The 12,611-nt window shown below is 45.3% G+C and overlaps 1 protein-coding gene across 3 annotated transcripts in view; it reads left to right on the top strand.

The window, feature by feature from the left end:
• Window positions 1-12,611, top strand: part of SHISA6 (shisa family member 6) — a 222,315-nt gene that overhangs the window by 86,940 nt on the left and 122,764 nt on the right. The window lies entirely within an intron of this gene.

The raw sequence follows: 12,611 nt of genomic DNA, 5'->3' as shown, positions 1-12,611 counted from the left end.
TAAGCAGCCAGGTGTTCATACACAAAATAAATAAACAAAATAGCTCACAACATCTCTCTGTGCAACCAACACAATAGGATCTCATAGAAATATTTCATCGCCCAGATTTGTCTGTTTATTGTTGTTGCAAACATTGGATAAATAAGCTGTATGAAAAACAAACAAACAAAAAACACAAAACCACACAGAAATAGCAATAATCGTTTCTCTACTGATCTTGGTTGAAGGAACACAAGGGAGAGCAAACCAGATGAGCTACCTGACTTATGCAGGGAGTCAACAAATCTCTTTCCAAAGGTTGGAAACTAATTGTCCTAAGTCAGAAACTGTGGTGTCCATCAGGACCATCACATCCTCTACATACTTCTTCATCTACCATCTCTGGAGATCCCATGGCTGCTTTCTTCCAACTGTTACCCCAAGTAGATTCCCCAGGTAGAATAGCTTGGTTTCACATCTTCAGTGTTACCTTCTGGATCTTCTGATGTGCTTCCTGTGTCGCTGTCTCCGTGGGTATTGGCAGATGTTGGAGGCAGGTTGCCTAATTGCTTGTAATTCTCCCCAGTCATATAGAGGGCAGAAAGGATTGAAAAGGAACATAGCGTCACTCTCTGCTCATGACTCTCCCATAGAATGGAAGAGTTGCATAAAAGTTGTACAGAATGATTTTGAAGGGCTAGGAAAACAGCTTTGTGCAAATGTATTTTAGTGGAGAAAAATGACAATGGTCAGGCAAAGCAGGCTGGTAGACCAGGATAGTCTGTTTAGAAACACAGTCAAATATTTCATTTAAAATATTTCAATTCTAAGTTAGTTTAGAATACTTGAAGAAGATTTGTAAAATAAAATACCTAAAGAAATGTTTCATTTGACCCTGGACATCTTTTGCTTTTTCATTCGTCCCTGATTAAAACAAGAAAAGTTTCAGTTCACAGCAAAATGATTTTCGTGTTATTTTTTTTTCCTAACATTCTCCAACAACAACAAATTAGTAATTAAAAAACCCACTGTTTGTTCCAAAATCCCTCTTCATTAGACCCATTATGTTGGTAGGGAGAGTTGCCCTAGGCCATGTGATAAATGCGAATATGAAACTGAGACAGCACTCCTGAAGGCAGAGCTCGTGCTATAAAGCCATAGACCAGGGTTTCTATGAGAAACCTCGTTTTTGGAGAAACCTCTCGATCTCTAAGCCCAGAATTCAGGCTGGTAAGACTCATTTCTGCTTCACACTGATGTCGTTAGAATGAGGTCAGAACAGCAGTGACCAGAACTGCTGTGACCTTACCAAAGTGCTCCCTGACCTAGTGGATAAAGGAAATGAAATGGCAGGGAGGAAATGTCACGTCAGCCTTTGAGGGAGGTGCTGGGGAGGGATGGGTGGGCTGCTATGGGCATTTCACTCTGAGCATTTCACATCAATGTCATAGAATCATAGAATCATAGGATGGTTGGGGTTGGAAGGGACCTTTAAAATAACCTCGTTCCAACCCCCTGCTATAGACCAGGTTGCTCACAGCCCCATCCAGCCTGGCCTTCAGTGCTTCCAGGGAAGGGGCATCCACAGTCTCACTGGGCAACCTGTTCCAGTGTCTCCCCACTCTCACAGTAAAGAATTTCTTCATAATATATAATCTAAATCAACCCTCTTCCGGTTTAAAGCCATTTCCCCTCATCCTGTCATTACATGCCCTTACAAAAAGTGCCTCCCCAGCTTTCCTGCAGGCTCCCTTCATGTCCTGCAATAGCAGGGTGCCCCAGGATTGCAGATGGTGCCATTGCAGCAGCCAAGCTCTCAGTCCTGGGCTTGCAGTCACTCTGCAGGACCAGGGGCACATGTTCTGTGTGTGCTCAGGAAGCAACTTGCTCTCTCAATGCCTTTCTCTTGCCCTTCGTCTTACACCCAGTTACTTCTCTTCCTCCCCCTCATCCTTGTCAAAGCCTGGTCTGGGATTTTGTTCCTTTGATGGCTGAAAACTTCTTTCAATTTCCCAGCCTGAATTTATTCACAGCTAGCATACACTTTTTGTTCCCGTGCCAAGTTTGTCTGTTGGATCTTCTCCCTCCCCAGCATTTTCCCTCTCCAGGTTTATATATAGAAAGTGATTTTCTTTATTTCATTTTTTTCTCAGAGCCCTCTTAAGTTTCAACTTATTTTTTTCAAAACTCAACTTATGTATAACCACCCAGTCCTCCTCTCTGGTTGTCTTTTACAGCGTGAACCTCATCTCTCCTTGGACTTCTGGGATTCATTTGCACAAGCCTGGGTCAAGGATTACGTCTCAGGCTTGTTTTTCTTGGTGAGACTTCAAAGTGCCTTTCAGCCGTCTCTGAGCCCTGTGTTTTTCTTGTCAGTTTAATATGCTTAGTAATAACACCTACCACTTTCATATGTCACACTCTGCACTCTTTAGACAACTACATATTGACTGGCAAAGCAACACAAAGATACTGAATTTAACCAGAAAGGAGAAGTGTTGCTTTCTTAAATAACCTTTGCCTCCTCCAGGTGCTTCTGCGGGTCACAGAATTAGGTGCCTTGGTGACTCACAGCTCCCCTGCCTGGCAATTATTAGTCTGCGGAGCTCAGAGCAATTACTGAAGCTTGAAACATACCTTCTCTGGGTGCAAAAGCTTTGGTGACACTATTAGCATCTTGCCAGTGTTATCGAGAGTGCTGGGATGGCTGCTGGGGGATGCACAGTGGGGCTGGTAAAAATACCATGTGCTTCAAGTGGGAAAATATAAATAGATGTTTTAATATAACTCGGTAATACAGATCTTTGCTGATACCTTACAGACAAGGAGGATAAGATATTGCAATAATATAATAACAGTTCCTGTGAAAAGGGTATTTGGGGATGAAAAGTGGGAAAAATCCTGTTTTGAGAATTGAAAAATGCTTCAGGTTTTCAAAACATGAAACCTACCAGGAGAACACTTCGAAGAGAATTCAGTTCTTCAAGGGAAATATTTGTTCCTTTTGGAAAGATGATTTCCCTTCAAAAACTATTTTTGGCAAACCCTGTACAGATGGCTCCATTTGAAAAAAAAAAAAAGCCAAAGGGGACTTGGAAAGGGGAACTGTGACTGATCCCGAGCACAGCACAATCTAAAGGAGTGTTTCTGTCTAAAGCAAGCTTTGGATATGTTCCCATTGGTATTTAATGTTATAACTGCATCAGCTGGACAGCTAAATGGAGCTACATCTTTGGCGCATCCGTAGCTGTGGACTGTGTCCCCTCAGCTTGGCATCCCTAGGACATGGAGCATATCCTCCTTGGTTTGGTAAGTGTAAGGAACTTGTGAACTTTGGGATTTTGCTGAAAATGGAGGGCTGGGGAGAGTTTGGGAGCCAGAGGGAATGTGAGCTGCAAACATGGGGGCTGTCAGCACTGGAGCTGCAGAATGAGGTGAAGAATAGCTCAGAGTCTTCCCCAGTGTCACCCAGAAAGTCATAGGAAGGGCTGAGGATACCTCCCAGGTCCCCTTCCCAATTCCTGAACCAACACTGTCTGGTCGCTTGGGGATATTCAACCTAGAGAAAAGAAGTCCAGGGTGACCTTACTGCTGCCTTACAATACTTGTAGGAGGCCTGTGAGAAAGATGGGCAGAGACTCTTCCCTGTAGTGTTTAGTGATAGGACAAGGGGATAACGTTTTTAACAAAAGGGTGGTAGATTTAGATTAGATACAGAAATTCCTGTGACCGTGATAAGGCACTGGAACAGTTTGTCTGCAGAAGCTGCAGATGCTTCATTTCCTCATGGATGGGGCCCTGGGCAGCCTGACCTGGTGGGGGTGTCCCCCATCATGGCAGGGAGTTGGACCTGGGTGGGCTGTGAGATCTGTTCCAGCCAAAACCAGATTCTCTGATTCTATTCAGCATGCCAGCTTTAGTAGGAAATGTGGAATGGAGGTCACAGGCTGCGCACACACAGCAGAATGAGGGAAGGTGCTCAATGCAAATGTCTTTTCTCACCAAGCCTGTGGGGCTGGCAAAGAGGTTTTTTGTTACGCTGTGAAGGGCTAACCATGGAGGATGCGAACTGGCACACAGATAAGCAGCCCTAATTGCTACTTACTTTGTAAATGTCATATTTTGTCTAGCTAAGCTAGAAGAACACTGTGAGGTGTTAGCACAGAGATTTTAGTGCTCAACTAATTAAAAAAGTCATCTCTCGCTCCTAGGGGATTTGATTACTTTTTTTTATGAAGGCTCGAGGTATCACACCATTTTCAGGTGATGTAATTAACCTGACCTATTTGGTGGCTCCATGTAATGTTTCTTTGTGATGGATTTACAATAAAGCCTCATTATTAAAGACTTCAGAGCAAGATTTATTATGATCTTGAATCTTTCCATTCATTGTTTCATTCTTCTCGTTTGGAAGTGAGTCAGGACCCCTGGGCACTTCTCTTCCATCTCCCAATAATCTGCATGTTGCTCTGGAGGAAACATATGGGTTTGACCTCTCCGTTTCGCAATTTACTGTGTTGCAAAGTGGGTGCACAGATAAACCACAGAAGAGTTTTGTGAGGTTTATGTAATTCATCCACGAGCACTGAGCACCGGGGAGGAGGCAGGCCAGGGGAGGCAGTGAGTTATTCACGGTCATCTTTCTCCTTGCAGCTCCAATCCCAAACCCTTTGCATTTTGTGTAACGACTCCCACTGCCTGCAGTCAGCCTTGGTTCACCTGAAAAATCTCAAAGGCACTGAGTACGTGGGGGTTATTCATTAATTCCCATTTATATCTCAAAGAAATATGTATACAATCCCAGAGTAGCAAGTTTTTCAGTTTAGAATTGGTTTAGAGAGTGTTAGAATTGGTGTAGGACCCTTTTTTTCCTTTCTTCTTCTTTCCTTTGTTTTGTTTTAGAACAAATAGTTACAGGGGAAATTGCAGATAGATTTCCATACCTGTCTTAACTTGAAAGGTTGAAAGCAGTCAGCCCAAAGCCCACTGCCTGCATTGTTTCATTGACTACCAGGAGCTGGGCACCCTTAATGTGTTGGTATTAAAGAACCAGATGTAAAACTAACCAGAGACTTTCGTTTCTGTTGAGCTTTGAGATAATGACAAACGTGCATCGACTCCAAGGGTAATACGGGTGGAGGTACTGCTACACATCAATAGCTGTAACAAGGCCTTTTGTAGGATGCTACAGTTGGAGCTGAGCTTTCCTAAGGCTCTGCTAATTGCATTTGTGCTTGGTTTGCTCCACTGGGAACCTGCCTTTAGACACAACATCACCACTGCTCCCTACCAGCACAGACCCCAGCCTGCATGGCAAGATACACAGCTTTCCTGAGCAGAAAGTACTGCACAGTGTCTACATTGTTCCTGGTGTCAGAATCCCTCTCCTACAGTAGACAAAGTTGTTTTTGCATTGCAGAGCTGTCCCTGTGCGCTGTGTGTGTGGAATAAGAACTTCCTCTGTCACAGGACATATTTATCTAGGGGAGGAGGTGGTCCTGAAGCACCATCCCTGCAGTAATTAATTGGCGACTGCTGTAAAGCACAGCAGAAACATTTTGAGGGACATTATCTGCTGTCCCGCTTGAATTAAGAATTCATAAGGGCACAAATCATTCCACAGGCTTTGTTTGGCTTTAAGTTCTACTGTATACAAATGACCTGAGAAGAGAAGCTGATTAATGACATAGAAAGAGAGAGCCCAGCAGACGATACATCTCCTCTCTATCTCATCTCTTCCACCTTTCCGCCTGCAGGACCGTGCAGTATACAGACAAACTGAGGGCTCCTCTCCTACCCTGGGCTCCTTTCCCGTTTCTCTGTGTTATGGGTTATGATAAATACATGCTGTTGTAGGAAGCTTTCAGTTCTGGGGGCAGAGGAAAGCAGCTGTCATCCTCAGCAGCATCTCTGTTGTGTTCAGGGCTTCCGTCATTGCTTTCTGTCCTCATCACCTCCCATTTGCACCAGGTATTCACTGGGTTGTCAGGGAGGAAGATGGATGTGATTAGCTTGTCCTTATCTTACAATCCATTAGATAACCAGGTTTCTCCTTTGTCCACCCTTTCAAGACTTCAGATCCTGTGTCAGCTTTCCAAACCTGGTGACAGTGTTTGGTGTGAGCTGGAGCAGTGGGTGGGACAGGTGGGGGAGCAAGAAGCACATTTGCCAGATGCTATCAATGCTTCACTGAAGAATTTACAAAGCCAAACAAGTCCTCACAGCCCCTTTAGACATACAGGGATGTAGTCTGCATCCCCCAGACAGGTCCAGCACAGCTTTGCATCGCTCACTGTTTCTTCCTTGTGCCCCCAGGGGGGGCAGTGCAGACAGCTGTGCCCAGGGGTTTGCACAAGCAGCATAAAGACCTCACTGATGTATCTCCTTGTCTTCTAAAGGAGGATCTATGGAGGTTGAAACTACTTGGCTACAGCCTTTCCTTGGCTGCAGCTGAAGGTGTCAGTCCCTCATACCAATGAATTCACACCCCAGACCCTGTGCTATGTGCAAGTGTGGCTTTTATGGCCAGCTTATAAAGCTGAGCCATACACAGGGGTTGTTACAGACCATATTTCTGTGACCACTCTTGTTCACCTGGAGCCAGAGATCGGGGCTCTGCCTTGCAGGGATGAGCCCCAGATATCCAGTATGTTGCTAAGCCACCTTCCTTTGCCATCCTGCAAGGAAGCAGTGCCAGCTGTGAGCATGGAACCAAAGACTGGGCAGGCAGGAAGCCCTGAGTTCAGCTTAAAGATGCAGACTTCCAAAGCAATCACAGATTTAAACAGTGGAATGTGCCACAGCATCCTTAGGCTGGGAGAGAGGGCCAGAGCCTGTGGGTGAAGGGAAGGATCTCACAGCCCCTGGGTGAGCAGCAAAGCCGTGCTAGGCTGCTCTCAGAAGTGATCACTGTGGCTGAAGGGAGCAGAAAGCTGTGACCTAAAGGTTATCACCTGCACTCAGAGCTCTGCGGGCCAACAGCATGGCTCCTGATGAAGGGTGAGTGCTGGGACTCTGCTAAAACTGGAATGAAAGCATATTTGAGAATGGTGGAATAATCTTTTAAATGGAAATCCCAGAGCCCTCCCAGTCCCACAACAGCTGTACCCGTTCATTTAGCACAGAAAGCAGGGAAATCAATCTCACTGAAGGAGTCCAGCTGCAGCCCTCTGAGTGTCTAAGCTAAGCTGAAGTGTCAGGATTAACACAGGTGGGATCAGTGCCTCAGAGCAGGATGGTGAAGTAGATGACCTGGTGAGAGTCATCCCAGCCATTTCCCTATGAGTAATCCTCAATGACTTGACCTATTACAGCACAGACCAGCAAGTTAAGATCACGGATTGCAGCAGCATCAGCTTCCCGATGGTCTCACAGCCATGACCCGGTCTGGCTCGGTTTATCATGTACAGATCAGCAGGATCACAGAGCACAGTGTGCTCTGGCTGCAGAATGATCTATGGAGCATCAACTCAAGTTAAATTAAGCTCACAAAGTAAGCTTTTCAGTGGGAACAGAGCAGATCTGCAGAGACTGGAATTAGAGTAGACCAAAAGTGTCGAGGGAAGAGGCAGAATGAACCACAGCTAATTTGCAGAACTTAAAATGAAATCACTACTTACCTCTTTCCTGAACTGCCACCAGGATCTGAGCTGGAGCCTCTGACCCACAAACTACAAATGCAATTTGCCACCACTCTGGGTGCCTGGAGAGACCAGAGCTGGGGATATCGTTATGCAGTAAGAAATCAAAGCAATAAATCTGCTAACAAATGAGAGTTGCAGGAGTAATTGATTCTGAAAGAGGAACACAGCAAACAAAGCTCAACACATTTATTTCTTCTCAACATCCTCACTTCCAAAATAAGACCTTTTGGAGGCTCATGAGAAAAAGGAATGTGGGGAGGTCACCCTCAATCAAGACTCTAATTTCATATCTGCGGAGGAGTCAGCAGAATGCAGGTGAGGTTTGGGGCAGAACCTGCACCCAAATACAGAGATGGTTGCTGCAAGGTTAAGATGCAAAAACAAAAAGAGAAGGAGGGAGGAAGAGGAAGGGCAGAAGACCTCTGACAACCCTGAGGTGGAGAAGTGACAGCCACAGTACAGCCAGAGGAACCCCGGGTACATGCAAGTAAGGGAGAGGCAGGATAGCAGATGGTGTCAGAAGGCAGACACAGTGCGTTCAGCCACCTTTATTCCCAGCTCTACACTTGCATGGGCACTGCCAATAGAAATACTACAGTAATGGGAAGGCAAGTCAATGGCTATGTAAAGAACTCTAAGCCTCTCCAGACCTCTGACAATGGCTTTGCCCAATCTCATGCTCATCTGTGAGTCTGCATGCCCTGGACTTTGCAGTGATCATAGAGTTACACATTATTGTTCAGATTTGGGTTTTCTTGGAACAAATATAATTAAAAGTAAAGAAACAGCATTATCTCCAATCTAATGGGGAAAGAGCAGCTAATATTCTTCATATGGGGTTGCTGAATTAACTACAGAATAGAAGAAGAAGCAAAAGTGATTTTCACTGCTCAGAGGCAGTAACTGGAAGACCACAAGGGAAGCCAAAGTGGGATATTAGCTCTCTGATTTAAAATTAAAACAATTGATCAATTGTCCTCACTAGAATTAATAGCAAAACAAATTGGACTGCAATACTGAACTGAAATTCATTGTCTAGATCTGGTCAAATCCAAATGTCTGTGGTCTCATGGATATTTATTGTGGTTCAATGAATTGTATTTTTTTGGTACATAAAACACAGATATTGGGCAGTTGAGAAGCAAAAGTCATTCTAAAATTGAGCACTTTGTTACGTGTGCACAGGGGGGTTGCAGAGCTGGTCAAACTACATGCTGAAAACAGCATACTTCAATATGGACTGCAGTGTCTATAAAGAAGGTGGAATTTCAGTCAGCTTTTTATGTAGCAATTACAGTTCTTAAAAGTGCGTCCTTTCTGATCCAGGTGGGTAAAGCAGCTCCTGTCAGTGATCACTGTGATCTCGTTAACTCATTAGCTTTTGTTTAAGCCTCGGTGGCAGAAGGGTTGTGATTCCATTTCTCCTCCCCTGCTCCTATGAAAGCATCTGCTTATTGGTAAGCCAGGCATGTTACCATGAGCAGAGCTCACACCCATATATGCACCCTAAATCTCACCTGCACAGCAGATGCCTCACTGATGTTGATGAACCCAATTGCTGGGGACAGCTCAGTGTAATTATCCCAGAGGTTCCTGTGGTTGGGTGCAGAGCAGCATCCACGTCTGTCCTGCAGTGTGGAAGTCTGAATCACAGAATCATAGAATCACCAAGGTTGGAAAAGGCCTCCAAAATCACCCAGTCCAACCATCCACCTACCATCAATATTTCCCCACTAAACCCTCAGTACAACATCTGAACGTTCCTTGAACACCTCCAGGGATGGTGACTCCACCACCTCCCTGCGCAGCCATTCCAGCACCTGACCACTCTTTTGCAGAAGAAATTTTTCCTAACATCCAACCAGAACCACCCCTGGCTCAACTTGAGGCTCTCTCATCTATGATTCTGACAGTGTCCCTCTTTCAGGCTGCAGTATCTGGGCACAGCCCATTGCAGACAGCCCAGTGCATATAGCTGCACCCCCACAAAACAGAGCATATACAAGGAGCTCCACAAAGCATACAACTCATTGGAGGTGCTGCACCAAAAATCATTTTGAAGTGAACAGCAAGTGGGAACCTCAGGGTAAGGTTTGGATTCAGTAAAATACAGGGCAGCAGTGTGTACCTGCACTGCATTTGAATGAAGGCGGATAACAAGGAATTAATGACCCAGAACCCAGGCTTATTACAGTGTCCCGCCTTGGTTATTGCTCCGTGCATTTTCCCTGTTGTATTTAATCTCTTCTCAGATGCTGATACATCCTTAAAGCCTGCACAGTTGCACGGGAGGGTTCTTACTGGAGTGTCAGTGCTGCTGCTGGATCATGGCCCCGGGTGGGGTTGCAGAATGGGACTCCTGCACAGCTGGATGATGTACTGGGATGGGGTTCCTGTTTGCTGTCAGGCAATCAGCTGCTCACTTTCAGATGGGGCCTTTTGTTGTGTGTTTAATGATATGTTTTGTTTCCAATTGAAGATTTTTCTTTAAATGACAATTGAAGGATGTTTCCTAACGAGCTAGCTCTGAATGAAAATCTAAATGATTTCCCTTGAAGTATGTCAAAATGAAAGATTTCATCTGGAATTGCTTGTTTGCTTCTCTTTTCCTTAAACAGATAGTTCAGCAAAACTGAGATGAATTAATCAAATATTTCAGATTCTGCCACTTTTTTTTTTTTTTCCAAAAAAAAATCAAGCACTTGCAAAGTACTGCAGCTATCCAGGACCCTGCCAGCCACACTGACCTTAGCAGAGCTGCTTTAAAATCCTGAGTGGGTTTTCTTCTCCTCAGCCCTGGACCCCCAGTTCCTATGCTGCCTCTCAGAGCTCCTTCCTGCTGACTTGTTGGAGCCGCAGGGCTGGGTGTTCTGACCTGCAGAGAAATGGATATGTCAGTTTCGTGGGTTCCCTTTTGCTTCGAGTTGCATTCATGTAGTAGCTCAGCAGAGAACGATGAGGTACAGCAGTTGTGGGAGGCACTGTGGCTGTGGCTGTGTGATACTGGCGGGGGGGGGGGGGGGGAGATCATTCTCACAGTAGTATCAATCACAGACTTCTCCTGAGCAGGCAGTGATTTTACACTTGTGTAATCCTCAGAGTCAGTGAGACTGGAAACAAATTCAGGGAGTGATTTTTGAAAACCCGTTTCTCCTTCTTTATATTGTTTGATCACCTGCAAGAGGAGGGAAATGAAGTGCAAGAGCTGTTCTAAAATGATGATGAAGTATCAGGTATATTCGGGGAAATCTGCTCATGCAATCTGTCATCACACCCCTGCAATGATGTACCTGCCTGTGCCGTCAGGCTGGGGAGAGGCAGCAGCACAGCACTACTGAGATGCTCAGCCCATCCGTCCAGGTATTTTCCTGCCAGCTGGGTGAAGCATCCCACCCCTCTCCCACCCTGCTGACCACAGGAACAGTCTTGGTAGATCTGGAATGGCCAAACAAGGGAGCTGCCTGACAGGCACCCCTGGGCAGAGTCAGTCACATCTTTTGCACTATTATCTTTTTTTTCCGATTTTTGAGCATCCTTTTTGCCACATTTCTACCTCTGTACACTCATCCCAGCCTTCTCCCATATGAAGAGCTTTTCCCCACTTAATAATTCCACCATTAGTACCAGGTTTGCAACATCCACATCAAGATTTGGTATTTTTGCTAGAGCTAATTCCTAATACCTAGGAATTCTTGGCAGCACAGTTACACTGATGCTGTTGACCTTGCATGGTTGTGCTGCCCAAAAGCCCCCAAGGCTCCCCCCAGTGACCTGAGAAGTTGGGCTGTTTCTCACATCATTGATGTGACCTTCACGGGACTGTCTGTCATTTTTGTCACTTCTCACACTGTTATATGCCACGTCTCGACATTTCTCATGTGTTCTCAAGCAGTTTTCCAAATCCTCTTCAGTTAGCATAGCCACAGCCCTGGTCATTGGGCTGGCAGCCCTGGTTTCTCCTTGTGTGGTGTGATGGATGCCCAGCCATCCAGGCAACCACCCAAGAGGCAAAGCCTTCCTGGAAGATATTCGTGAGCAGCACGTGAAGAAATAAACTCAGCAGTTCCAACAGCAGCATTTCAGCATCTCTCTGTGTTAGTAGCCATACTCAGACAACAGCATTAAATGGCTAATGATAAAACAGGGAGCACCTCTTTCTAAAATGGACATGCTGCAAGGCCTTGTGAGACGTGCTGGGACCTGGAGCCTTTGGGACCCCTGGGTCTTCAGGCAAGGTAACAGGATGCAGTCACCTTGGGATGGTGGAGGAACTGTTTTTAAATCTCTAAATGAAGTCAGAGAGAATACCTTGCACTGAAACCTCTGAGGAGAGCTGGGAGCAATGATTGCAATTTAGTTCAAAGTCCACACCCAGTGCCCTAGGGAAGTAAATAAAATAGAAATCAAATACTTCAAAGCTCCCTGTGCTCTTTCCAGAAAGCAGTGTGCTGTCAGGCTGACCTTGAGCCTCCAGGGCTGGGGGAGCTGCACCACGACTGGCTATGTCTGAACCTCTTTGGCTTCAGCTGGAGTTGTGCTTGATCAGCATTTCCAAACACATTCCAGCCCTCACCATCTAGTCTGAGCCCCTGCATGCCAGCCAGAGTAATCTCTGCTTGTGATGTCTACAAGGCTATAGTTTGTTGGAGTCAGGACGTTGTATGACTATCTGGTTAGATTTAAAGGCTTCATCTGACGGAGACTCAACAACATTCTCAGATTATTTGTTCCAGCTCTGAGTCTCCTTCACGTGTATGTCGTTGAATCCCATCCACTTGTATGCATTTACACCCTACTTGTAGAAATGAGTGATTTCAGGCTCCGAAGGCTTCTGAACCACCTTTTCCTACTCAATGAAAGTATCTCCCTGCTACAAGTCTTTTACCTGTGTAGATATCTGTGAACTCTATTTGCTTCACGGTAATTCTTTCAGTTTGATAAATGCCATAAATCAGAATCATAGAATCAATCGTAGAATCATAGAATGGC

This window comes from Gallus gallus, chromosome 18 (genome assembly GCF_016699485.2).
Source record: "Gallus gallus isolate bGalGal1 chromosome 18, bGalGal1.mat.broiler.GRCg7b, whole genome shotgun sequence".
Taxonomy (NCBI): domain Eukaryota; kingdom Metazoa; phylum Chordata; class Aves; order Galliformes; family Phasianidae; genus Gallus; species Gallus gallus.
The sequence above is the reverse complement of the archived record's forward strand: the minus strand, read 5'-3'. Positions and strand labels throughout refer to the sequence as shown.